Source organism: Rhincodon typus, chromosome 6, assembly GCF_021869965.1.
Source record: "Rhincodon typus isolate 14 chromosome 6, sRhiTyp1.1, whole genome shotgun sequence".
NCBI classification, from domain to species: domain Eukaryota; kingdom Metazoa; phylum Chordata; class Chondrichthyes; order Orectolobiformes; family Rhincodontidae; genus Rhincodon; species Rhincodon typus.
In genome coordinates, this window is record NC_063337.1 from 40,353,483 (window position 1) to 40,380,675 (window position 27,193).

The window sequence follows — 27,193 nt, forward strand, 5'->3', positions numbered from 1 at the left end:
AAGGTTTAGAGCAATTCAGTGCACGAGTACATAAGTAATGCTATGTTTTTAATGGAAAATATACCTGACTGATTTAGATCTCATTTTTTGTACATTTAGTGGACTCATTAGTGAAATATTCAAGGCAGCAATTTGTTATGGAGATGACTATTTATATAAATTGCGATCTTATGTGTTATTTACTACATGGTTATATTGGGCTAGTGTTTGAGGGAAACACTTGATACGAGGATGAAGACAGCTTGCTGATGAATTCCTGCCTCTATGGGAATTTGCCAGGAACAAGCTTGGAAGTGGGTCAGCCAGAGGTGGGTAGCCAATTAGTCCAATAAGGCCCCAGTTTGGGAGCGTTTTGAGCCAGTGCTGGTATTTTAACAATGTCAGAGCACCCTCCCTGCTCCCCATCCCCACTATGTGTGGAGGCAGCCTCTCAGTGGCAGGTCAGGGGTTCAATGGAACCAGTAACTCCATGTGCCATAAACAAGGCCTTGAGGGTGAAAGGTCACAGTCCCTCAATGGAGGGGCTTTCTCAATGAGATTTATCAATGGCATATGGAGGCCTAGGTGGGCTTGGGACTCCAGTCTAACCCCACCATTAGAGTCCTGATACTCGCTAGAAAATCCTAAAAGTAAGTCACAAATAATGAGCTGGCTTTCCAGTGGGCATCATGACACTGATATTGGGCCTATATTGGGGTCCAAATCCACCCTGTGTCTCCATTGAGCTCATTGATGCTATGTTATGGGAGTCAGCCTCCCTATATATAGCATAGCAATGCATAGAAAAGCTCATTTAACCTGAGTGGTCGCTGTTGTGTATGTCCTACACAAATCACCTCCTTCCTTAATTCGTCGTGCTCCACCAGAAATATCAGGAATTTGATAAATAGGGTGGTAGGCTTCACAGGCATTTTACGGCCATTAAGGTTTTGTACACATAACCTGAACTCAAGATCACCTTCTTATGCTTAGTTTGAAGATGAGCAACCTTGAAAACTCTGCAATGCTATTTGTTCAACATTTGGTGTATAGGGTCACCCAATGTTTGAACAGATTGAAGTAAAACAAAATTGTCTTCTCCTTTTCTTTGGAATACAGGTATTCTATGGAACGCCGTCATAGTGAAGTGACTGACGCTATCAGCCACAAATAGGGTTATTTAAAATAAATGCTGCTCATTAATACAGAAGCAAAAACAGCAGATTTCTCTATAATTTGTGTATAAATAAGCTGGAACTGTGGCACAAGGCATTTGATAAGGTACCACATCAAAGGTTATGCTGGAAAATGAAAGCTCAACATGTTGGCATGGATTGGCAAGTTAACAGGATGTACAGACTTGGCAAAGTAGGTCTTTTTCAAGATTGGCAAATTCTGAAAGTGTGTATCACAAAGATCAGTGCTGGAGCCTCAACTGTCTGGCATGAAGGGGCGAGGGTATGATTGACAAATTTGATGATGTAGCAAAAATAGGCAGGAAAGTAAGTTGTGAAGTTCAGCAGCTGGCTGAGGGCATTTTGGCATCAGGAAGCTGTCACCGAGTACCAGCAAAAACTTACAATGGAGTGCCCAGGTCTGATCAGAGTTGGGAATTGGGGTGTTATGGGAAGGGGATGATGGAAACCCATAGAGCGAAGATAACTGCATTGCCTCATTTTGTTTGGAAAATAAATCTTACAGTTAAGAGATGGACTCCTGAAACTGTCCAGTCATTGAGAGACTTTCCAGCTTTGGAGGAGATATAGGCTGGAGTAACTGAGATGGTAGTTCAACATGGTGCCCAGTCACCAACCATTTTAAAAGCTTGAATGAAAAGCAGATTCTGCAGCTAAATGGGAGGTGGGGGATGTTGGGGTTCCCTCTACAGATTGCCTACACCCACATCCAGGCAGGCAGGGCCTTCAGGACTTTCTGGCACACTGCTTCCAGGCTGTTAAAACTCTTCCAGGTCACATTGGGAAAACTGGAAGTCAACTGCAAAATCACAGTCCACCTGCAATCATACACTTAACAAGGCTCTTAATGAGGTTTATTTTTTTAACCACCTCATGGGGCAAGTAACCCTACCAGCCACAAATCTTCTTCAGCAAAAATGGCTGATCCCAGGAATGGATGCTGATACTTTTGGGCACCCATCCACCTTCATTTTCAACCTTAGCAGGGCTCAAAAATTCATGTTTCATTTTTTCATGTTCCTTCTTGTGTAAAGTTACATTGAATATCTGTGAGACTAATTTCAATTTGAACAATTAGCTTACTTTAAAATTTGTATAATAAAGTAAATAAAATTGAAATTACAGCCAGTGAAGTGAAAACACTTTCTTAATGAAACATGCAATCCCCAAGTTATATTAGGCTTTCAAGAAAAATCTTTGACTTTAAAGGTGCCAACATAGAGTAAAAGCATGAAATGAAAGACAAGCCGCTGCGCTTGCCCTAAACACTCATTAATTTATCTTTACTCTTTAAGATGCTGATACTCTCTAATACTGCATATTCTGTATTTATTTCAGACCTCTAACATTTAAGACTTTTTCTGTTTACTTGTAAATGTGAGCTACTACAGTTCTATTGTGCAGATTTTATGGACAATCTTTATTCAGATCTTCTTTAGTTCAGCTGTCCTGTGAAATGGAAATATTTCCAAGTGTTAACTAGTATTAAACTTAGAATTGCATAACGAGCAATTATTTTAATGTAATTATTAACACCTGCTATATTACCACCAGCTCAAAGATATCTGTATTGAAAATGGTCAAAATTTCATTGTTGCCCGTTTTTGACTATTCACTTAAGCATAACACATTCAGAGTGATTTTAACCTTAGGAAGACAAAAATTAGGGATGCAATGACCTGCTTGCTGAATGTTTCCAGTCAGCTTTGAGGGACATGGAAGCAGGAGCAGGCCATTTGAACCCCTCAAACTTACTCCGCCATTCAAGATCATGGCTGATCATTTACCTCAACAACATATTCACACTATCCCAAAATTCCTTGATGACATGAGTAACTAGAAGTCTATCAATCTCTGTCTTGAATTTATTTAATAACTGAACTTCTGCATCCCTCTGCGATAAAGAATTCCAAAGATTCACTACCCTCACAATGAAGAGTTTCCTCCTTTTCTCAACCCTAAATGGGGTTTGCCTTTTATTCTGAGACTCTCGCCCCTTCCCCAAAGCCAAGGGAAAAATTATATCTGCATTTACTCTATAGCTTTAACAATTCTGTATGTTTCTAAATATGTCTCAATCCTCTAAACTCCAGGGAATACACACTCAGTCTCCCGAATCCCTCCTCAGTGGGTAGTCTCACCATCCCAGGAATCAGTCTGGTGTCACTCCCTCTATGACAAGTATACCCCTCCTTGGCAAAGGGGGCCAGAACTACATACAATACTGTCAAGTTGGTCAAGCCAGTGTTCTATACAAGAAAGAATTCTTTGCTCTCATACACAAACCTCTTTGTGATAGATATTAACATACAACTTACCTTCTGAAATAGACCGCAGTGGTTCAGACAGGCAGCTCACCATAGCCTTCTGAAGGGCAACTAGGGATGGGTAATAAATGTTCGCAAAACAATACTTTTCACTGTAGCTCGGTACATGTGACAATAATAAATCAAATCAAAAATTTCTATCAAATTTATCAAACATGATTTCCCCTTAATATGTCTATGCTAACTCTGTCTAATCAGATAACCATTTTTCTAAATAGCCAGGAGCACTCATATTCTTTAGATTCTTATATATTTTCTGCCACTGATATCAGGTTAACTAGTACAGTTATTAGTCAGTTAACTATTCAGCTGGTGACATTTTACTTACATCATCTGACCCTTTTAATCACTTGCAGAGACTCGTTATTCAGCCTGTCAACACTGCATTCACACCATTTGTATGAGCTTCTGATCGCTCTGCCTATATATTCTGTGCCTGTGTGCTTCCTTCACTTCATCTGATGAAGGAGCAGTGTTTTGAGAGCTTGTGATTTTGAATAAACCTGTTGGACTATAACCTGGTATCATGTGACTTCTGACCTTATCTACCCCAGTACAACACCGGCACCTCCACATCTTTTAAGTAAAGGTAAACATTCTATTTGCCTTTCCTATTACCCATTGAATTTGGATGCTTGCTTTTTTTGATTCATAGATGAGCACCCCAAATCCCTCTGTGCTGCAGTCTCTCCCATTTAAGTAATACTCAGTTCCCTTATTCTTCCTGACAAACTGCATGACCTCATATTGTATTCCATTTGCCAAGTTTTTTGCTCACTCACTGAGTCATATCCTTCTGCACACCCTCTGTGCCATCCTCAGCCTTTACCTTTCCACCTATTGTTGTGAATTCTGCAAACTTGGTGAAAGTGCATTCACCTTCTTCATCCAAGTCATTAATATACCCATTTGAAATAATTGTAGCCTTCGTCCTAACGCCTGTGGCACTCCCACTAGTTACAGGTTGCTATCCTGAATATGCCCCTTTCATCCCAAATCTCTGTCTGCTATTTGTTATCTAATCCTCTATCCATGTTAGTACACTCTACCCAACAACATGGGCTCTTATCTTGTTAAATTGACTAATGATAAACAGTCTTATCAAACACCATTTGGAAATACATTAAGCAACAAAGAGAACATTGATAGAGATAACTATCCATGCAGAATTTTCCATTATGTATAGATTTAAGCTGTTCCATATAAATATCTTAAAGTTGGTTTTATATTGAACTTTCTTGCTATTCAACAAAATTATTTCAATGTTCAGATCCCATTCCAGTGGAGATCCATGCCATATTTTCCATTTGAGATCCGCACTCACCCATCCTTAACAAAACATACTGTATTTTTTCTCTTATTCAGCATTATTTCCAGAAGGTGGTGCCTCAGTATAGATTTGCATTGAAAATGCTTCTCAGTTCTATAAGGCAACCCACCCTCATTCCATCCTTAGGCTCATCTTGTCAATGGGAAAAGGAGTTTCTAGTCAAACATATTAAATGAGCTTGTAGTTTGTGATAGGATTATTGCTATCTGCAAAACCTTGTCCATCAAATCTGTTCATTCATTAAGCCTTCTGTTGATAGATTTTAAGTCCATTTTGGCAGCAATCAGCAAAACAAATAGTTTCCTTAACCTAGAGGGTTCTATTAGTTGGAGAATATTGATTTCTTATGATGCTGTTCAAAGTTCAGTGGTGATGAAATTGAAATGATTGATTAATGTATGGTTATTATATGCAACCGCCCAGTGGTAACAAACAGCATTTTAAAGCTATATAACTCACTTGACACTGAATACACTGCTAAGAGAGATTTATCTCTTAATTCCCTGGTCCCTGAAACATAGAAAATGGAAACATAGAAGATGGGAATAGGAGGAAGCCATTCGGCCCTTCGAGTTTGCTCCCACGTTCATCACGAACATGGCTGATCATCCAACTCAATAGCTTAATCTAGCTTTCATTCCATAACCTTTGATCCCATTCTCCCCAGGTGCTATATCCAGTCGCCTCTTAAATACATTCAATGTTTTGGCATCAATTACTTCCTGTAGTAAGGAATTCCACAGGCTCACCACTCTTTGGGTGAAGAAATGTTTCCTCATCTCTGTCCTAAATGGTCTACCCTGAATCCTCATACTGTGACCCCTGGTTCTGTACACTCACCACCGGGAACATCCTCCCTGCATCTACCCTGTCTAATCCTGTTAAAGTTTCTGATGATACAGATGTTGAGTTAGTACAGAGTATATATGGGTTGCAGTAAGTTAAATCATAATAGTTGTATATAGGGAATTGGCTGAAAAGGTTGGGAAATAAATGAGTCTGTTCATACTGCAAACATTAACAGGGCTCTGTACAGAACACAATGTACAAGAAGATGCTGGTGTGCATTTGGTGATACATCTTCCTCATAAATAATTATTATGGATTGATAAAGAGTGATTAGAGTCAGGGCCAGTATGCAAATGCTGAAACAAATATTGAAATATTTTTACCCACTGAACACAAGCCTCGTGGACCTTTGCATTGTTTATAATTTAGTTGGTTAATCTAATCTGCTAAGTTAAAAAATGGTATTCTGAGGGGCTTCCAGTCCAGTATAGCAGCCATTAAGCAATTAGAAATATATGGAGGTGAAAGGCGAAACCACTTGATATGCATTTCCTGCAATCGATTGCTTCCTACATTAGCAACAAATCGAGCACAAGCCTGAGGGAGCACACAGCCTTGCAGAAAGTAAATGCACAGAGATCTACCAGATCTCCCAATGGCCAATGATAGTTGATGGCTGTTCACTTGAGCAAATGCATGCTTTTAAGAAATTCCTTGCCTTATATTCTCACCCTCCTTTTTTTTCTGGCATTGCTAGAACATGCAGCTCAGTGACAATTCCATGTGGTAACAACCCTTCAGTGCCTTGCTCAAGTGCCAAAGTTTTGTATCAATTTGGATCATGTCAATTCGGTTAACTTTCTAGGTCATCATAGCTGAGCCTGACTTTCCTATCCGTGAAATCTTTGGAAATGTTATGCAGGCTCTTAAAATGTAAGTCCCAACCCTGATGGTGTCAGCTGACCACACAGCATTGCAAGCTCACTGGCAACTGCCTAGTAGGAGGCTGATTTTGATGGTTCACTGTCCAAGTAAAGATGGCAGGTCTTCTCACAACTCAGGAGGCCCAAACATAGGGCCCAAAGCTGTGGAAGATTGGCAGTCTCACTGGAAGAGGTAGGCACTGATGAAATACGCATGGGACAGGACAGGCACTTTAATACAGAGGCACTCTGCGCAGTATTTTCTGAGCCACAAGTGTCAGGCTACCAGTGAGATCAAGAGTAGTTTTTGGCTCTGCGGCTGTGGCTGGGGCCATCTTTTGTGAGTAGTTCAGTGTTGGGGTCATTTAGAGGCAACGATGGTCTTCTGGCTTGTTACTGGAAAGTTGCCTGCAATTATTTGTTGGCTCCAGCCCTATTCACTGTTGGGAAAATTCCAGCAGCACCTCATGATGCTCCCAAGTGGCCTCTTTGGGGGCCTATCTGGGTACCCATCACTGTCAAATTCAGGTCAGCTATGTAATATTCTAACTCCTACTTTCCACCTGATCCCCCTCCTAACTTGCCAGAAAGATTCCGCCCTTTAATTCATTAAAATTTAAGGCAACTAAGTTACTGACGGAATCTACTCCAACTAATGCCATGCTGATCTTCATCCCTATGGAGTTACTCAATGATAGCAGCTGTACAACAGCTACACCAGAAGAATTGTTCCCTACACAAACAATTTAAAAATATTTACCTTGTATCTATCCTTTTATATGCTTTCTTGAATTTTAAATTAGATTTTTTGAGAGTATCAATTTATAAATAACCAACAGTAAAACATAATGATTGTTTCTTTTTATACAACAATTGCTGAAAGTTACCAAGTAAAAAAGTGACACAGTTATTAGCCAAAATAGAGATATACCAATTAAAAATAGGTAGAGACGTAATGATACTGGTTTAAATGGTCTATCAATTTTTGACTTCCATCATCTGATTTTTTAATGCATGTGATTATTCATGGATGAAAATATTTTAAGGAAGGAAAAAAACTGACTTAAGGAGTTCACAGTGATCATTTGAACAAGTTGAGCTAGGCTTCCTGAAACCACCAATAAACACCACCAAAATGAATCAATCCAGTCACTGAGATCTGTATTGCTTCTTTGATTTACATCTTTGTGGAAGTTTCACATCTTAGGATAGACTCATTTGCTGATTATTTAGCTGAGAACAATAATGAAGCCAGGCACGGGAATATACAAGTAAACTATATTTTAGGTAATTGCTTTTGGGCAGATCACTTAGAAAAGAATGATGAAACCATAAGAGCAGAATTGAAAGTTTTGCTCTCTCTCTTCCTGTTTTTCTCTTGGCTCTTGGAACATAATGCCCTCTGCAAAGCAAATCAGAAAAAAACATCCATTCACTAAGAGCTCAAGATGTCTAAACACTTTTGCTACTACGGAGGCTACAAGTCATCAAATAAACTGCCATGGTCACAGGTTAAACCCAACATCTCAAGAACTCTGAAGACTTTTTAAATGGCATTTGCTTTATCTTCCCATTAATACAAGAAGGTCTCCCTTTTTAACCTTCATACCTGAGCTTGTGTGGGTTAGAATCACATTTTATTATTTTTTCTCAGGGTTGGCAGGTCATAAAATTTCTCTTTCTTTCTCTCACGAAAAGCTTGTATGGGGGTTCCGCTATAACATGTATTCTGGCAACATGAATTGGCTATAATGTGACTGATGAATAGGGGAAGGCTATTTCTAAAATGTGAACTTGTGTTGGCTATAACATAATTCCATCGATTCCAACGTCTCTCCTCCATCCCATGGACCAGGCTGCAGTAGCAGCTTTTAAAGCTTATTATTTTGGTGCACATTTAAAAGGCTGATTGCAGCCACTGAGGGAGATAAGGACAATGTTCTTCAAATTTGGAAGAGCTTTAACATCAAGTATGCAATTGACATTATTGTGGAGGCCTGGGGCTGTCAGTAAGGACTGCTCGCATGCAGTTTGGCATAAGCTTCTTCCAGATTTTTTTTAAAGATTTTAAAACCTTTGATCCATCAGAGAAGCTCCCAAGAATCAAAGAACATTGTATTGATCTTGCAAAGAAAGTTGGATTTGAAGAAGTAGAGAGTGAGGATGCTGAACAGTTGTTTGAGTCCCACTGTGAAGAGCTCTCTACAGCTGATCTACAACAACTTGTCACTGAGGGGGAAGTGGAAACTGGAGATGAAGAAGATGAAGTCCAGGATGCAGCACCATGAGAGCTTTCCACTTCTGTTTTGTCTTCTATCCTGAGGGAAATTGAGAAGCAGTTGCAGCTCTTAGAAGACAATGATTCCAATGCAGAACGCAGCTGGGTAGCAGTTTGTGAAATAAGATCTTATTTGGCACCTTTTGAACAGCTTCTTTATGTAAAAAGAAAAAAGGCAAAGCAGCAAAAACTGGTTGTCTTTTTTAAGCCAACCCCCAAGAAACAGTCGGAAGACAATGAACCACAGCCATCCACTTCTGGATTAATTACTTTTCACCCTAACCCTGCAACCACAACTGCACCTGAAGGGAATAATGATGATGATGATGATGATGACAACCCTCAGCCCCTGCATTAATAACAGAACAACCTCAAAACCTCCTCCTCCATCAGGATCTTGACATTTTTGCAAGGTAAGGTGTTAAATTTATTTTTATTTCATTATTAAATATGAACTAAACATTTATTCAAACTGTCATATCCTTTCTGTTAACCTTTTGAGTGATTTTTGAATGATTTTGAGTGATATTTTTTGGTTGTCTGCCCCTAACTCCGCTTTTCCTATAGGCACTGTTAGTTCTATAGCACGATTTTCTATAACATGATGTTGAGCAGGAACGCAACTAACACGTAATAATAGAACTGACTAGAGTTGTCTTTTTCATTTTTAATAACCAAACTGAGTTCTAATTGAAGTCTGATATAGCTGCATTCTAAAAAAAGAATTTAAAACCTTTGATGCAGCAGAGCAAGTGGTTGAGAAATATTGAGTCAGTTCACCCTGTCTCATTTGGTTGTAAAAGGATAAAAGATACTTGTTAAATTGGAAATAAGATCAGTCTTTTATGATTACAGAACTATTACTTGCTTGAAGATTATTTTTCTGAAGTGGACGGTTAAAAACTTTAAATGAAAATTCATCAGATGCTGCCTTCTGTGGTCGAACAGTTAAAGATTTCTCCTCCATGTAGACTGAGTGGAACAGATTCTGGAATTTCACCTTTATGGCACTGCATATGTGGATCTTAGTAGATTGGTTCAGCACATCATTCCTTTAGGTGATTGTCTTTCTTCTTTCACTCCTTTGGCTGAGAGATAGCCCTATGTGATGTTTGTGGTGATTATAATGAGATCAGAATATGAGTTCTCTGATTGGGGATGTTAATCTGGTCCAATCAGGGAGCCCTGGCTGACAGATAAACAGGGGAGTGTCAGAGATGTTGACAATTTGGTAGCTGACTCTGAATGAGGCAGTATTAAAGTCAAGGACTGTTTGTGTGTAAATAAATGGTGACATGGTGATGCATATCACCCTCTGTGGAGTTATTTCAGTGGCGACGGGAGTAAAGATGATCCTGAAGAAAGTTGTTTGCAACAGTCGTCTTTGAGTTGAGGTGAGCCTTTGTTTGGGAAGCTTGACTCATTTGACCCTGACATCAAAACAGGATGCATTGTTGTTTTCCAGGCAAATGACATTGTGGCGGATGAAAGCAACAAATAATTCTCCTGACAGACTGTAGAGCCGCAGCTCCTTTGGTTATTAGGAGCCTAAATTTCCCTGAGGCACCAAAAAATAAAACTTCTCAAGAATTGACAGCCATAGTTATGGAATTTTATGATCCCAAGTCTCCTCTAATTCTGAGATGCTATTGTTTTAACTCGGCAATTTGTGAACTAGGGGAATCCATATTGGCATTTTTGACTATGCTAAGAAGACTGACAGAACCTGTGACTGGTTTAACCCTTAATGAGGTGCTTAGAGACTGTCCAGTAGGTGGAATTAATGGTGTAACTGTGCAAAAATGCCTACTTGCTGAAACCCAACTAGATTTCAAACAGGCACTACAACTGGCTTTCTCATTGGAAAATGCAACAAGTGAAGCATATGAGTTGCAGGGTATTCCAATGGAAGTGGAGACTCTCACCAGGTGGACTGAGCTTGGGGAAACACTTGAGTGAAGGGAATTGCATAGCCTCACTCAGGACATATCTTGAACAGAGGGACTCTATGTCAGCCCACAGCAAAACCCAAAACAAAACCTAGCCTCGGCCAAATAATTCAAATTTTCTTCAGGATCCGGGCTGGCAAGCTATTGTAGTTGCTGCAGGTACGTGAAGTCAAGACAGCAAAACAGACCCATTAGGCCTAAAATGAGTAAGATAACTGATAGGCTGGCATGTAGGAGAGTTCATAACCCTGGAAAATCCACCTACATCTGCATTGGAGCAGCTAAATTGCTTAGCAACATCAAAATCAGAGCCAATCAAGATAAACATCTGGTTAAATGGTCATCTGCTTCTAATGGAGTTTGATACTGGCATAGCCATATCAGTGGTCACAGACCAGTTTTTAACAAAATTTGATCTGGACTCCAGCCCTTAACTTTGCGCAAGACCTTAGCCAGGCTGAGAACTGATATTGGGGAACCCCTACAGATTAAGGCTACAAGATTGGTTCCGGTGTCTTATGAGAAGTAGCTGTTTCAGTTACCACTGATTGTAGTAAGAGTCTCAGGCCCAAGCTTGATGGTGTGAAATTGGTTGCAACATATTCACAGTGATTGGCTCAACATTTTTCAAATAGAAAATGGCTACCTGGGTGAAGTCCTCGTTCAATACCTGGAAGTCTTCCAGGGACATCTAGGGACTATCAAAGGAAATAAAACCACCTTGAATGTTGACCAGGAAGCAATTCCACATTAGTGCAAACCCTGTCCAGTGCAATTTGTCTTAGGGACAAAAATAGAGGCAGAAATCAGAAGACTGGAGAGTGAAGGAATCATCAAACCAGTTCAATTTGCGGAATGGGCAGCACCGGTTGTACTGATTGTGGAGCCGAACTGTCACTTCACCTTTTTGCAGATTTTAAACAAACGGTAAACTGCTTTTTGTAGCTAGATTAATACCCAATCCCTCAGATAGACAATTTATATGCAAAGCTGGATGGGGAGTGGGTGTCTGTCCTTCACAAAGCTGGACATGAGCCATGCGTACTTGCAATTATGTTTGGGCATGGATTCCCAGACGTATGCTACATACCCATAAGGGTTTGTACCAATATATGAGACTGCCATTTGGGGTATTGTCCACCTGCGCAATTTTTCAGTGGACAATTGAGACCATTTTACATGTTCTACCCCAGGTCGCCATTTACCTAGAAGATGTCCTAATAACAAGGAAAACTACTAAGGAACACTTGAGAACTTGGATACAGTCTTAAAGCATTTTTCCAAGGCAGGCATATGCTTGAGAAGGGAAAAGTGCATGTTCCAGGCTCCTCCCAACAACTGACCTACATAGGCTACAGAGTCAACAAGACAGGGTTACACCCATTGGAAGATAAAGTGCCCTGGCTCCCATATCTGTACCGGAGCTTAGGTCATCCCTTGGACTGGTAAATTATTATGGGAAGTTCATACATAACCTGGCATCCATCCTGGCACTTTTGCATCAAGTCCCAAAAAAGAGTAGGCTTGGAAATGGTCATATAACAAGCCATAGTTTTCAGGGAACTGTAGAAACAGCTATTATCCTCAAAGGTGTTGGCATGCCATAATCTCGAGAAAAATCTGGTATTGGCATGCGATACCTCCCTGTATAGCATCGGGGTAGTACTAGCTCAGAGGTTGCCAAATGGAGAGGAACGCCCAACAGCATATGCATCCAGAACTTTGGCTAATGCAGAGCGTAAATATGCCCATATAGAGAAAGAAAGATTGGCAGTCATATTTGAAGTCAGGAAGTTCGACCAATATCTTTATGGGCGAACATTTGTGATAACCATGCACACAAACCTCTACTTGGTTTGCTTAAAGAGAACAAAGCAGTGCTGTGCATTCAGTGGTGGACTCTAATACTAAGTGCTTATATTTACAAGTTAGAATGCCATCAGGGAAGCCAAGAGGCAAATGTGAATGCAGTGAGCTGCCTCCCACTGGCAGATACACCACCGGTGGTACGCCCAGTGGAAGAGTCTGTAATGATATTAAATTTTCTGGACACAGTCCCGCGACACAGCAGAAAGATCGAGTACTTTCAAAACTGAAACAACTGACATTAATGGGGGAAACCAAAGGGCTATTACAACTAGAATTGAAACCTTTTTGAACCCAGAGAGACAAGCTTACAGCAAAGATGTCATATTATGATGGGGAGCCAGAGTGATTGTCATGAGCTAAGGTCACCACCACATACTGGCTGATCTCCTCCAGGGCCATCCAGGGGGTTCCAGAATGAAGATGTTGGCAAGAGGTTATGTCTAGACCTGGATGCAGACATAGCTGCAGTAATGGGGCAGTGCCCAGGCTGCCGTTTCCCCACAAATATTACGGCCAGCAGAAACCCATCATCCATAAGAATGGTCCAGTAAACCCTGGACTCAGTTACATGTCAACTATGCAGGTCCATTCATGGGCTCAATGTTCTTTGTCATTGTAGGTGACTACCATGAAAGCAGTTGGAAGTGTGTAGGATCCATTCGTCAAACATGAGGACGATGATAGTAAAGCTGTGGGCATCTTTTTCAATGCACGGATTCCTGGGAGTGTTGGTTGCAGATCATGGGCCATCGTTAAACAACAAGGAATTTGGTGATTTCCTAAAGTCGAAAGAGATTTGTCACATAAGGACAGCTCCATACTATCCATCATCCAATGGCCTGGCACAAAGAGCAGTCCAAACTTTGAAGGCTGCCTTGAAGGAACAGCTTACAGCCTCGCTAGATACCAACCTGTTATGGTTCTTATTTAATTATCAAAGCACTCCACATGCAACCACAGGGATAGCTCCAGCAGAGTTTCTCAGGGGTAAAAGACTCCATACCAGGTTAAGTCTGATATTCCTGGATTTGGAGGAGGGTGGGAGGGGAGGGGGGAAGGTGAAATGACATCAGGAACATGAATGCCAGGCATAACACTCCACGAAGCGACAGAGACAGTTTGATGCACAAGACGAAGTTTGGTGTAAGAATCATAGCAATGATCCTGCATGGGTAAGACACATGGTCGATGCAAGGTCAGGACCAGTATTGTACAAAGTTTGGGTAGCTGTGATGGTCCTGAACAAGCACATGGACCATATGAAAGTTGCAAATTCGCAAAAGGTGTAGGAGCAAAATGTGCCCTTTCCATCAAAACAGTCGGAAATGCTGCCAAAATCTGTGGGTTCATTCTCTCCGTCAAATGTTGATGAGCCCTCAGAATCCAAGATGGGCATGCTAGATGTAGCTGCCTCAACACCTTTGCCACCTGAAGAAGAGAATGAAATTTCTCCAGGGTGCTCCTGGTGCAAGAGATAAGCTCCTGTGTGTTAAATGCCACCTGTATTAGACACCAAATCAGAGGAACTTGATCTGATGCTAAAATGTGCCAGGAGGCTCTCTAAGGAAAAGGACTGGCCTATGCCCTCAGACTCAGAGGGGGAGGGATGTGGTGACTGTACACAAGGTCAGCCAGATGGACCTCATAGAATATGAGTTCCCTGACTTGGGCTGTTAATCCTGTCCATATACTATAAACTGCAAGTCATGTTAAGAGTCTATGCCAGGTTAACGGACAGAACCATTGACACCACATGAAGTCCCTGCCTATCCTTTGTCTAAGATTTAGTCTGACCTTTCTCATGTGTATGGAAATGACTGTATTCTCATCATAGACTACTTTACTGAGCATACTAAAGCTCATCGATTGAACAATAAGTCAAGCACAATTATCATACATGTTTTAAGCTCCAAGACAGATTATTACCAACAACAGTCTGGAATTTATTGGCAAATCATTCCAGTCATAAATGAGAAAATCTGTATCATTCATATTATTTCTTCACCACGACACACTGGCACAAGAGAAGACTCTGGTTGATTGGTGAGTACCGCGTAAGTGACCACAGTTTATTTTATTCCCAAGGTTCAACATTGTACGAAAACAGAAGGCACTGGAGAAACTCAACAGGTCTGATAGCGTTTATGGGGGGAGAAAAAGAGTTCATGTTTCAAGCCCATTTTAACTCTTCTGAAGAAGATTCAGATTGGACTTGAAAGGTTTACTGTTTCACTCTCCATAGATGCTGCCAGATCTGCTGAGTCTGTACAGCACTATCTGTTTTTATTTCAAATCTCCTGCATCTGCAGTACTTCACTTTTATTTTGTTCAACATAGTCTAAAGCTGCTGGTAAGGTTAATAAATATAGAAACATATATGCATAATTGAATAAAATAATTAAGTAGAGTCCATTAATGATATTCAGACAGATGATGCGTCAAGACTGCAGTAGGTGAGAGCTCCTGAGTACTATCATGATCCAGGGCAAGTACACCTTCAGAAAGTGTTTGAAGTTAGAACAGCTTTGACTCACAGTTAATGAGCTGGAGGCTGAACTACAGGCACAGAGATACATTGGAAGAAGGAAAGTTACCTGGATTCTTTATATCAGGAGTTAGTCCCACCTCTTAAGATTAGATCATCTCACTTGGCCTGTATTCAGGGACAGAAGGTTATGACTGAGGCAGGTAAGGGTACCTATAGTACAGGACACAGGAGCCTCAGCCATTACAAGGTTAATTAATTATAGTGAAGGTGCCACAATGTTTCAGTAACCTAATATGATTGAATTTTACTTTCAGTTTGAAGAAGAGAAGACTGAGTCCAAGATTATTTTATTAAATTTAAATAAAGACAATTATGAAGACATGATAGCAGAGCCGGCTAAAGTGAATTGGCAGACATTTAAGGGATATTTCAGAATATTCAGATACATTCCAAAGAGTAAGAACAACTCAAAGGGGCATATTCACTATCAGAGGTAAAATGGAAATATTGAAGATAGTACTGAACTAGACAAAAACCGTAATTGTGCAAAGATAGGCAACTGGCCACAAGATTGGACAGACGATTAAAAAATGCAACGAATGACCAAAAACAATCAGTAAGGAGGGAAAGTTTAATTTATGAGAGAAAGCTAGCCAAATATATAAGAACAGATAGTAAGAGTTGCTATGAATATTTAGAAAAGAAAAGAGTTAACAAAGGGAGCACTGGTCTTATAAAAAGTATGACTGGTGAATTAATTTTTGAAAATAAGTAAATAGCAGATGAATTGAATAAGTATTTTTCATCAGTATTCACTATAGAGGATGCAAGAGGAGGAGGGACTCAGGAAAATTACAGTCACAGTGTAATGAGTAAATTGTTGCAGCTGCAAGCTAGTAAGTGTACACAAGAGGAGATATCTCAGGTCTGATTTTGCATTTTAGGTGTGAAACCTTGCTTAGAATCTGTCTGTGTTTTAATCTGTAGTCAGGCTGATTTTATTATTTTGAACAAAATAGAATACACACACGTGCGTGCGCGCGCACACACACATACACACACATGCTCACACATACACACACACATACACACACACGCTCACACATACACACACACGTGCGCACACATGCACGCACATGCACGCACACACGCACGCACATGCACGCACACACACACATGCATGCACACGCACACACATGCACACATGCGCGCACACGCACATACACATACACGCGCAAGCACACACACACACAGTGAATTATTTCATCCAAGATGTTTGTGTATTTGCAGATACATTTTTATTGTGTTTAAATAAACAGCCTGACTCCAGATTAAAACACAGACAGATTCTAAATAAGGCCTCACACCTAAAATGCATTGTCTGACCTGAGGTGTCACCTCTTGTATATGCTGATAAAACCTTTAATTATCTCAGGGCAATGACTTGAAAGAAATTCTGGGATTTGCATTTTAATCAATAGAAAGCCGCATCTCCGTTCAAACTGATTAAATATTCAACAGGAGATGGTCAGTGAACCATTTTTAGAGTTGTTACCTTTCTGCTTATAAATTGTGTGTCAGTATACCACTTCGTCCACACCACGCCTGAGGAAGGAGCAGAGCTTCAAAAGCTAGTGTTTTCAAATAAACCTGTTGGACTATAACCTAATGTCGTGTGATTTTTGACCTTGTCCACACCAGTCCAACATTGGCACCTCCACATCATGGAAGTGTGATAGAGGCAGTTTCAACGGAGGCATTTAAGAGAGCATTAGATGCTTATTTAAGTACAATGTGAAGGGTTATGGTGGAAAGCAGCAGAGTGGTATTTTGTCATGAGCTTCATTCATTAAAGCAGGCTGTATATGTCGAGGTAGGGAACAAAAAAGGGGCAAGCATGCTGTTGAATATGTACTATAGGCCCCCAAACAGTCAAGGAGTGGCAAAGGATCAAACGTGCAATCAAATTTCGTAGAGGTTCAAGAATAACAAGTCAGTAATGCTAGGGTATTTTAACTGATCAAATACTACCTAGGATAGTTCTAATGTGCATGGTATGGAGGGGAAAAAAAATTCTTAAATCTCATCTGGGAGAACTTTCTTGTCCAGTGCATAGAGACCTCAACAAGGAAGGACCTAATATTCAGAAATGAACCCAGGCATGCGGAAGGCTTATTAGTTGGCGATAGTAACTGTGACTCAGATTTAGGAAAAGATTAAGGATTGGTCAGGAATAAAAGATATAAATGGGAGAAAGGCTAATTTTATGAAATGAAAATATGATTTGGTGCACGTGGGCTGAGAGTGTCAACTTGCAGATAAAACTGTGTCAGAGCAGTGAGAAGCATTCAAGGAAGAAATAGTGAGTGTACAGGGCAAATATGTTCCCATAAAGTCAAAGGGTGGGATCAAGACCAGAGAATACTGGATGTCAAGGAACATGAAAATTAGGATTAAGCGAAAAAGAGAAACTTATGATGGATAGAAATTTACTCCCTGGAGGTGTATAAAAAGTGCAAGGAGTGATTTAAAGAGGAACTTAGGAAAGCAAAGGGACTGCATGAGAAAACATCGATGGGTAGAATAATGGAAAACACAAAGGTTTTTATTTAAATATATAAAGAGCAAGAGAATGTCTAGTGGAAGTGTATGGCCCATTAGAGACCATAAAGGTAAACTAAGTGTGGATCCAGACGACATGGACAGTCTCTAATTAATACTTCGTTTTGGTCTTCACAATGGAAAAGAATGACACAGGTATTAACATTACTGTGGAGGTATCTAAAGCAGTTAACATAGAGAGAAAGGGGGTTGTAGCAGGTTAACAATGGAAGGGATAATAGGGACCCTGGCAGTAATTTTCAAAGTCACAGGTGAAGTGCCAGAAGATGGGAGGACAGCTAACATTGTCCATTTATTAAAATGAAGGAAGGGATAGATCAGGAAATATAAGGCCAGTCGGTCTAACCACAATGGTGGGGGCATTATTGAAATAATTCTAAGGGACAGAATATATCTGCAGAAGGAGAGATAGGGATTATCCAGGTATCATCACCGTGGACTTGTTAAAGGAAGTTTTACGGGAAATTTCCTCATTGACAAATTTGAATAAATCTTGTGAGGAGGTAACCGGAAGTGTTGACGAAGGTAACGTGGCCTGTAAGGACTTCAGCAAGGCTTTTAATAAAAGTCCCCATGACAGACTGGTCAGGAAAGTAAGAGCCTGTGGGATCCAAGACAAACTGGCATGTTGGGTCCAAAATTGGTTGATAGGCAGGAAACAGAGGGTGATGGTAGGGGGATGTTTCTGTGACTGAAAGGCTGTTTCTAGTGGGAATCAATAGGGCGTGGTGCTGGGGCCCTGGCTGTTTATGAGTGTACATTAATGATGTGGTCTTAAATATAGAGTTTATGATCAAAACGTTCCTGAATGGCACGAAAATTTGTAGGGTGGTAATAAGTGAGGAGGATAGCCAAAATCTGCAGTAGGATATCAAGGGACTTGTCAGGTAGGTAGAGCAGTGGCAAATGGAGATCAGTCTAGAAATGTGTGAGGTAATGCACTTGGAAAGTGCTAATAAGGCAAAGGAGTACACAATGAATGGTAGGACCTTGCAAAGCACTGAAGATCAGAGGGACTGATGTGCATATGCCCAGATCCCTGAAGGTAGCAGGGCAGGTAGAAAAGGTAGTTAAGAAGCCATATGAGTTGTTGTCTTTACTAGATGAGGCATAGAATACAAGAGCAAGGAGATTATGCTGGAACTGTACCAAACAATAGTTAGGCCACATCTGGAGTATTGTGTGCAGTTCTTAGGAAAGACGTGATTCCACTACAGAAGGTGCAGAGACTATGCTGCCTGTATTGGAGGGTCTGAACTGTGAGGAAAGATTCGATAGGGTGGGGTTGTTTGCCTAGAGCAGAGACATTTGAATGGTGACTTCATAAAGATACATAAAATTATGAGGGGCATAGCTATGGTGGATAGGAAGGCTCTGTTTCCACTAGTAGATGGGTCAGTAACTAGGAGCATAGATTTAAGGTAGGAATTAGAGGCTAAGAAGAGAGTTGGGAAAATTTATTGTCACCCAAGGATGGTACGAATCAGAACTTCATTGGCCAAAAGGGTGGTTGAGTCAGAAAACTGTAATAATTATGCAGTAGTTAGATATTCACGTACATTGCCATAGCCTTCTGGGCTATGGGCCAAAAGCTGGAAAATGGGATTAGTGTAGTTAGATTTTTGTTGACCAGCACAGACAAGATGGGCTGAATGGCAGCCTACTATGCTATATGTGTCTATGAGGTAATGAGACATTCAGAGAGCTGGTACACACACGATGACCAAATGGTTTCCTTCTGCATTGTAACAATTCTGAGTTTCTGTGATCCTTGACAATCTTCTGTGAACCAGGAGGAAGATGCATTCTTTTTCTCAAGAATCTTTTTTAAATAATAAATTATCACTTTTTTAATAGATGGCAAATGTTTTCCACAGTTAACAATTTACAGCAATCTTGGAGTTCTGCCAGTTTCTGTGAAAAAGCCTTTTGCAACATCAACACATCACTTTGTATATGTCAATTATTTGAGAATAGTGACTAAATGTGAAGAATTTCTTGACTTTCTTGACTTCTGCTGTGAACATTTCTTTGTCGGTCTGCCAAGACTGGATTCTGTTGTGTGGCTGTTAGTGCTACAATCTCTTTAAAGTAGCCAGATTGCTACAATTCTTGTTAAACTTTGAACTGTTCAAGTTCCTTCAGATGCTCGAATCTAATCTTTGCCTAGGCTTTCTGCATTCTGAAACTCCTCAGCTTGATCTGTCTAGTTGTTGGCTGTATAACCTCTCAAGTGACTACATTGTGTGTTGATCAGATGTGCATTCCAGCTGCCAGTTATAAAACTTATTGATTTCTGAATGATGAATGTTGCCATCATCCAATTTGGACACAAACATCCTTTTTTTTTGGCTAGCTTTTTGTTAAGCCCTTGTAGTTGTTGAAATACCTCATGATCAGCCATTTCTGAGATTTGAAGTTTCTCTCTACATATGTCGAGTTAGTACTGGTGCTCTCTATGTACAATTGTAAAGAGATTGTAAATTGGATTCTGCTAATGCAGGTGGAGTATCCTTCACCCTGTCTCAATCTTCAATGTTCATGGATCTACTGAAGCTGTGAGACCATCTCATCTTCAGCTGTGGCCTGCTTTCTAAAGCCCCTGTCAAACTGGCAAGAATGGTTCCTGCCACTATGAATTCTTCATGTCTTCAACTGTGCCCCATCTCTTCATACGTTTGCTGTTAGTGGATTTTCTGAGTTCATGTTTCTTCCCCCATCCTTGTACATAATGTAAATTTTCAGGAATGTGTTGCTCACCATGTTACTTGTCACTTACCACATTCTTTGTTGTGAGATTTCTGTCACATTATTGCAGCTTTCAGATGGGCTTTGCCCCTGCCTGCTTTGGTGCCAATGTAAGCTTTGAGAGGCTTAACATAACCTTTTGCTCTAACTTTAATTACATGACCTTTTGCTTTACAGGTCAATCAGGACTCTTCATGAGTATTCTGTCAACTCATTCAGGGTCAATTTTGCTTTGTTTTTGTAAAGCGTGGGATTCATACAGGGTTTCAACAAAGACAGAAAAGAGGAGGTACACACAAGATCGGGAGCAAGCAGAACAGGGTAGCAGCAAGAGGCAACATTAAATCAGGAAGGATCATAAATTTGAATTTGAATGGAAATTGAATTCACTAATAAAAAATCTGGAGTTAAGAATCTATTGATGACCATGAAATTGTTGCTGACTGTCGGAAAAACCCATCTCATTCACTAATGTCCTTCAGGGAAGGAAATTTGCCAATCTTACACAGTCTGGCCTACGTGTGACTCCAGAGCCACAGCAATGTGTTTGGCTCTCAACTGCCCTTTGAGTAGTTAGGGATGGGCAATGAATTCTGGCCCAGCCAGTGATGCCCACATCCTCTGAATGAATTCTTAAATATTTTTAAAGGGCCTTATTCAGAGGCATCCAATTATATAGAGTTAGGAGGATTACTGCCATACTTTGTCACAAGATCATTTTGGGGAGGATATATTTGGGGTGGGTGAATGGGGTCCTCAGCTTATGATTCTCATGGGCTCAAGACATGGGGGTTCAGCAAAAATGGTTGTGGATGTAGGGTAAGGTAAACTGCTGACTCGTGTCTGCCTGCCTGTCTGAGCTGTCTGCTGGCTCTCTGTCTCAATGTGAATGAGCCAGGAGCAGTCTCCGAAGACTGCTGCTCTGGCAACATGGTGAAGGCAGCTTCTATCACAGACTCTTCGGCCATCCGAAGCACCATGGAGGTGGAGGATGATGACATTAAGGCCCCGTGTGGGATTGCCATCTCATCACCACGTGGTACCCCCTCAGCTCTTTCATGGCACTTCCAAATGGGAGCACCAGCTAGGGCACAGCTGGCAACCACTCCATGCTCTGAGCACCTTTTGCACCATTGACCATTTTATGCTATGGACTATGCCCTGCAAATGTCAGTGCACTTCACTTTCTTCCACTGACTCTAAAAACAAATCCATCAAAGTACATGTAGGTGCTCTGGTGCATTCTGAACTGGAAAGATGAGATGGTATAGCCTCTGAGGTTTCTTCCTCCTCGACATCACCAGAATGGGTTGGCAGTGCCATCACTTCTCTCCCTCTGCAATTGGCCCTGCAGGGGGAGGAGGGGGCAGGATTATTGGTGCTTATGAGAAATTAGTGCAATCACAGACCCACCCTAGTGAGAGATAGTAAGAACTGCTGATGCTGGAGTCAGAGGCAACACAGTGTGGGGCTGGAGGAACACAGCAGGCCAGGCACCATCAGAGGAGCAGGAAAGTTGACGTTTCGGGTCAGGACCCTTCTTCAGAAAAGCCCATTTCTGAAGAAGGATCCCGACCCGAAACGTCAACTTTCCTGCTCCTCAGATACTGTCTAGCCTGCTGTCTAGCATGGTAGGGCTCCCTGTACCAGGACTACAGGGAGCCCTACCATGCTAAAGAGCCCAGGAATGTCACGAACCATGCTTTCTTGGTTAGCTTTGCAGGTTCCTATCTCTGCTGGCAACGAATAGGAAACTTCAGCATGCTACTATTGCCTCTCACTGTACTTCAAGAGTGCATCAGAAAAAAAACAGGGACTGCCTTTCCCTAAGAATTTCATGTTACACATCCTCGCCTCAGACAATTGGCAAGCACAAGGATGCCTGCTGCTCACCTTTAAATTGGACACCCTCCTCCCTTTGTCCTGCTTCCTTCTGCAACCCTTAATCGGACTGAATACAGGAAGCTGGGTCAATTGACTGGTTTCAATTAGAACTGCGACTTTTGTACTTTGCTAACATTGTACAATGTTGGGACGATGAAGCAAACATGGCCGTGGGGGTTCTAACTACAGAATGGAAATCCCTCACATGGAGCGTGTTCATTAATCGTTGGGAATCACAGAGTTAGGATCCATAGTCCACAAAGGTCCATAAGACAGCTCTCTCCATTGGAGGGATTTCCATGTAGCAGTATTTTAGGTGGATTGTACTACTTGTTCTTCTGTGGTTCTCTTTTCTTATTGCAATCAATAGATGCTACTAAAGGAATACATAACTTATGTATAGCTTGAAGATAACCAACCACAAGCTCAAGGGCAAGATGAGGACGTAAACCATTATGAACGACCACAGCCAATAAGGGGATTGAACTAGCATTTTCACTCTGACCTAAACTCTGCTTATCTAGCTAACTGATTCCCTCTAGCAAATATAATACAAGAGTCAGATCTAATAAATACTTTTCCTTTCATAGAATAAGTTATAACAGAGTTATCAGATTATAGATTCAAATCAACAAATAAGTAATCTTTGCAGAAAAATAGTCTGTTCTTTATTTCATACAAAATTATTTTCTTTTATTCCTTTAGTAGCATCTATTGATTGCAATAAGAAAAGAGAACCACAGAAGAACAAGTAGTACAATCCACCTAAAATACTGCTACACGGATGCTTTTATGCTCTGCATTTAAATGATTTATTGTCATAACTTTCGAGGAGCGACAATGATTGTGGAAGGCAGGTCTGACCTACAGCACTGTGATCTCCCCCAAGGATAGGACAAGGAGGCAGATCCCAGGAAAAGGAATTGAACCATCTTGGAATTAATGACTACAACGCTAACTTGTTTTACTACTGGCTGCTTTTAGGGATCTTTTGGAGACATTTTGGGGATAATACAATCACTTGTCTGCAGACTCACCACTCAGGTTACAAATGTTGTGAATTATATCAGCTTTACCACACATGAAGCCTTTAAAACCCAGAGGAGTGTCAGTTTCACAGATGAAAGCAAAATACTGTGGATGCTGAAGAGCTAAAATACAAACAGAGCATTACTGGAAAAACTCAGCTGCTCTGAACATTCGTGGAGAAAAGCAGAACGAACATTTCAGATTCAATAAGTTCTATGGAACTGAAGTGGGATTGAAAATGATAGTTTTTATGTTGCAGACGGGGACAGGGACGGGGAGGGTGAGGAAAAAATGGAACAGTGGGGCGGCTCAGTGGTTAGCACTGCTGCCTCACAGCGCCAGGGACCCGGGTTTGATTCCACCCTCGGGCGACGGTCTGTGTGGAGTTTGCACATTCTCCCTCTGTCTGCATGGGTTTCCTTCGGGTGCTTCGGTTTCCTCCCACAGTCCAAAGATGTGCAGCCTAGGTGGATTGGCCATGCTAAATTGCCCATAGTGTTCAGGGATGTGTAGATTAGGTGGGTTATAGGGGGATGAGTCTGGGTGGGATGCTCTGAGGGTCGGTGTGGACTTGTTGGGCTGAAGGGTCTGTTTCCACACTGTAGGGATTCTATGATGATTGAGATAGTGATGGTGCCTGAGCAAATGACAAAGAATGTGCTAATGGTAATAAAGGAGAGGTGGAGATATAAAATAGGTGTTAATGATAGGTGTGAATTGCAGAGATGTGCCTATGTAGAAAATGATGTGCCATTATTCCAGCTTCCTGTAACATCAGCTTTGCAGTATTGGTTGGATTTCCATGGGAATAGGGATGATCAATTAAATGTATGTGTCATCAGATTAGCCATGCATCTTCATGGATTGGAAAGGGCTACCATTCTTCTCATGTCCAACCAGTTTGTGGCTACTGCAATGTCATCATGACAGGTATCCATGGCTCTTTCATTCTTGAGTAATCACATCTTCACCATGCAGTCTCAGTAGCTGGTTCCTATGAAATGAGGACTTCCACTGAAATCGACGCTGCTGACTGCTGAGAGGAAAATTCCTTCTGAGCCAGTGAGCAATATAGGAAAGAACAGCGCAAGAATAAAGCATGTGATTGTTGCTCATGATACAGTCCATGGAGTTATAGAGATCTACAGCACAGAAGGTCGCGAGTTTCTCCAGGATTGCAATAGTTGACTGGGCAGTGCTTTGTACAACATTGTGCTGCAATGAGGAGTAGAACTGCAGCATGAGCAAAGTAAAGAGGAGGAAGGCCCACATAACTGTGCTTATGATGCCTGCAGCTACGCACCCAGTTGCCAGAAAAGTCTGCAACAGATTGAACCTCACATTTTTATTTTCCTTGGGATATTGGCTGGGCCACCATTTATTGCATGTCCCTAATTCCCTTTGAAAAGATGGTGGAGTTAAACCGTGACAGTCCTTGAAGTGTAAGGGCACCCACAATGCTGTTGTGAAGGGAGTTCCAGGATATTGGCCAAATGTCAGTAAAGGAACAGCCGATATCTTTCCTAGTCAAGGTGGTGATTGGGGAATGACTTGCAATCTTCCATGCATCTGCTGCGTATGTCCTTCTAGGTGATAGAGATTGAGAGTTTGGAAGTTATGGTTGGAGGACTCTTGGCTAGAGTTGCTGCAATGCATCCTGCACTGCTTTCACTGACCATTAGTGATGGAGGGAGTGAATGTTGTTAGGGATGCTAATCTGGTTGGCTGTTTTGTCCTGGATGTTGTCAAACTTCTTGCGTATCATTGGAGCTACAACGATCCATGCCAGCTGGCAGTATTGACTTGTGCCTTATAGATGGTGAACAGGCTTTGGGGAATCAGGAGGTGAGTTACTTGTTGCAAGATTCCAACCTCTGACCTGCCCTTGTAACCATAGTATTTACATGGCCAGTCCAGTTCAGTACCTGGTCAGTAGTAACCCCTAGATGTTAATAGTGAAAAATTCAGCAGTGTTAATGTCAATGGACATCAAGGAGTGATGGTTAGATTCTCCCTTGTTGGAGATAGTCATTTATGAAACTATTGTGACAAGAATGTTACCAGCCATGTATCTGCTCAAATCTGGATGCTGTCCAGGTCTTGTTGCATATGGACACAGAACACTTCAGTATCTGAGGAGTTGTTAATGGTACTAAAAATTATGCAATCATCAAAGAACAACTCCATTTCTGTCCTTATAATGGAAGGTCATTGAAGAAGGACCTGAAGATGTTTGGGCTTAGGACACATTGATGAGGAATTCCTGCAGAGATGTCCTGCAGCTGAGATAACTGACCAACGGCAACCGTAGGCATCTTCCTTTGTGCCACGTATGACTCCGACCAGTGGAGAGTTTTCTCCTGATTTCCATTGACTCCAGTGTTACTCAAGCTTTTTGACATCAAGGACAGTCATTCTCACCTCACCTCTGGAGTTCAGCTCTTTTGTCCATATCGGACCAAGGCTGCAATAAGATCAGGAGCTCAGTGGCCCATGTGTGTCCCAAATTGAGCAGGATTTTCCTGTGCAAGTGCTACTTGATAGCATTTGTCCATGACCCCTTCCATCACTTTTTTGGATGATCAGGAGTAGACTGATACAGTGATAACCGCCCGAGTTATATTTGTCCTCTATTTTTTGCACAGGACATAGCTGGAAAATTTTCCACACTGTCAGGTAAATGCTAATATTGTAGCCGTACTGGAACAGCTTGACCAGTGAGAGGCAGGTTCTGGAGCATGAATTTTTAATAAAATTGCTGGAATGTTGTGAGAGTCCATAGCCTTTGCAGTACCTAGTGCCTCCAACTGTTTATTGATTTCACGTGGTGAATTGAATTGGCTGAAGACTGGCATCCGTGATGCTGGGCAACTCAGGAGGAGGCTGAGGTGGATCATCCACTGGCTGAAGATTGCTGCAAAAACATCAACCTTATCTTTTGCACTGACATGCTGGTCTCTGCCAACATTGAGGATGGGGATATTGGTGAAGCCCCCATCTTCTGTTAGTTGTTTAATTGTCCGCTACCATTCGGTGATTGAAAGTGCCAGGATGGCAGAGCTGAAATTTAATCCACCAGTTATGGGATCGTTTATCCCTGCCTACGAAATGCTGTCCCCATTGCTTGGCCAGCAAGTAGTTCTGTTCGAAACACACAGAATGCTGGAGAAACTCAGCAGTTCTGAAAAAATACTAATCCTGTTTCTTTCTCCACAGATGCTGCCAGTTCTGTTGAGTTTCTTCAGCCTTCTATGCGTTTGTTTCAGATTTCCAGCATCTGCAGTATTTTGCTACTATTAAATAGTCCTGTTCTGCAACTTCACTAATTGACACTTCATTTTTAGCTATGCCTGATGTTGCTCCTGGCAGAAAAATGACAAAAATACAACTGACCCAATGGCATCCTTTTCTTGTGTCACCATTCCAAACACTCTATGTTTTTGTCTTACTGATTATGCTAAATGATTGATATGAGGACTGGCTCATGTTTATCATTTCTCCAGATCCTCCACCAGTGACAGAGCAGCTGTCAAAGGACCAGACTGAAATGTTGTCAGAGAAGGGAGGAAACTCAAATGATGCGCTGACGTGTGAATCCTGCACACAACGCACTAGCTCAGATACACCCACCTGGGTGGGTCCTGCATTCAAGATAGCTAGGTTGTCTTATGGTGAGGAGTACATCACTTATGGGCAGGAGGCATGGGCAACATTGGACAGCCAGAGGCAGCAGGACATTATAAACTCTGCACTGCTAGAACTAGATGCTCTAAATGTTAACT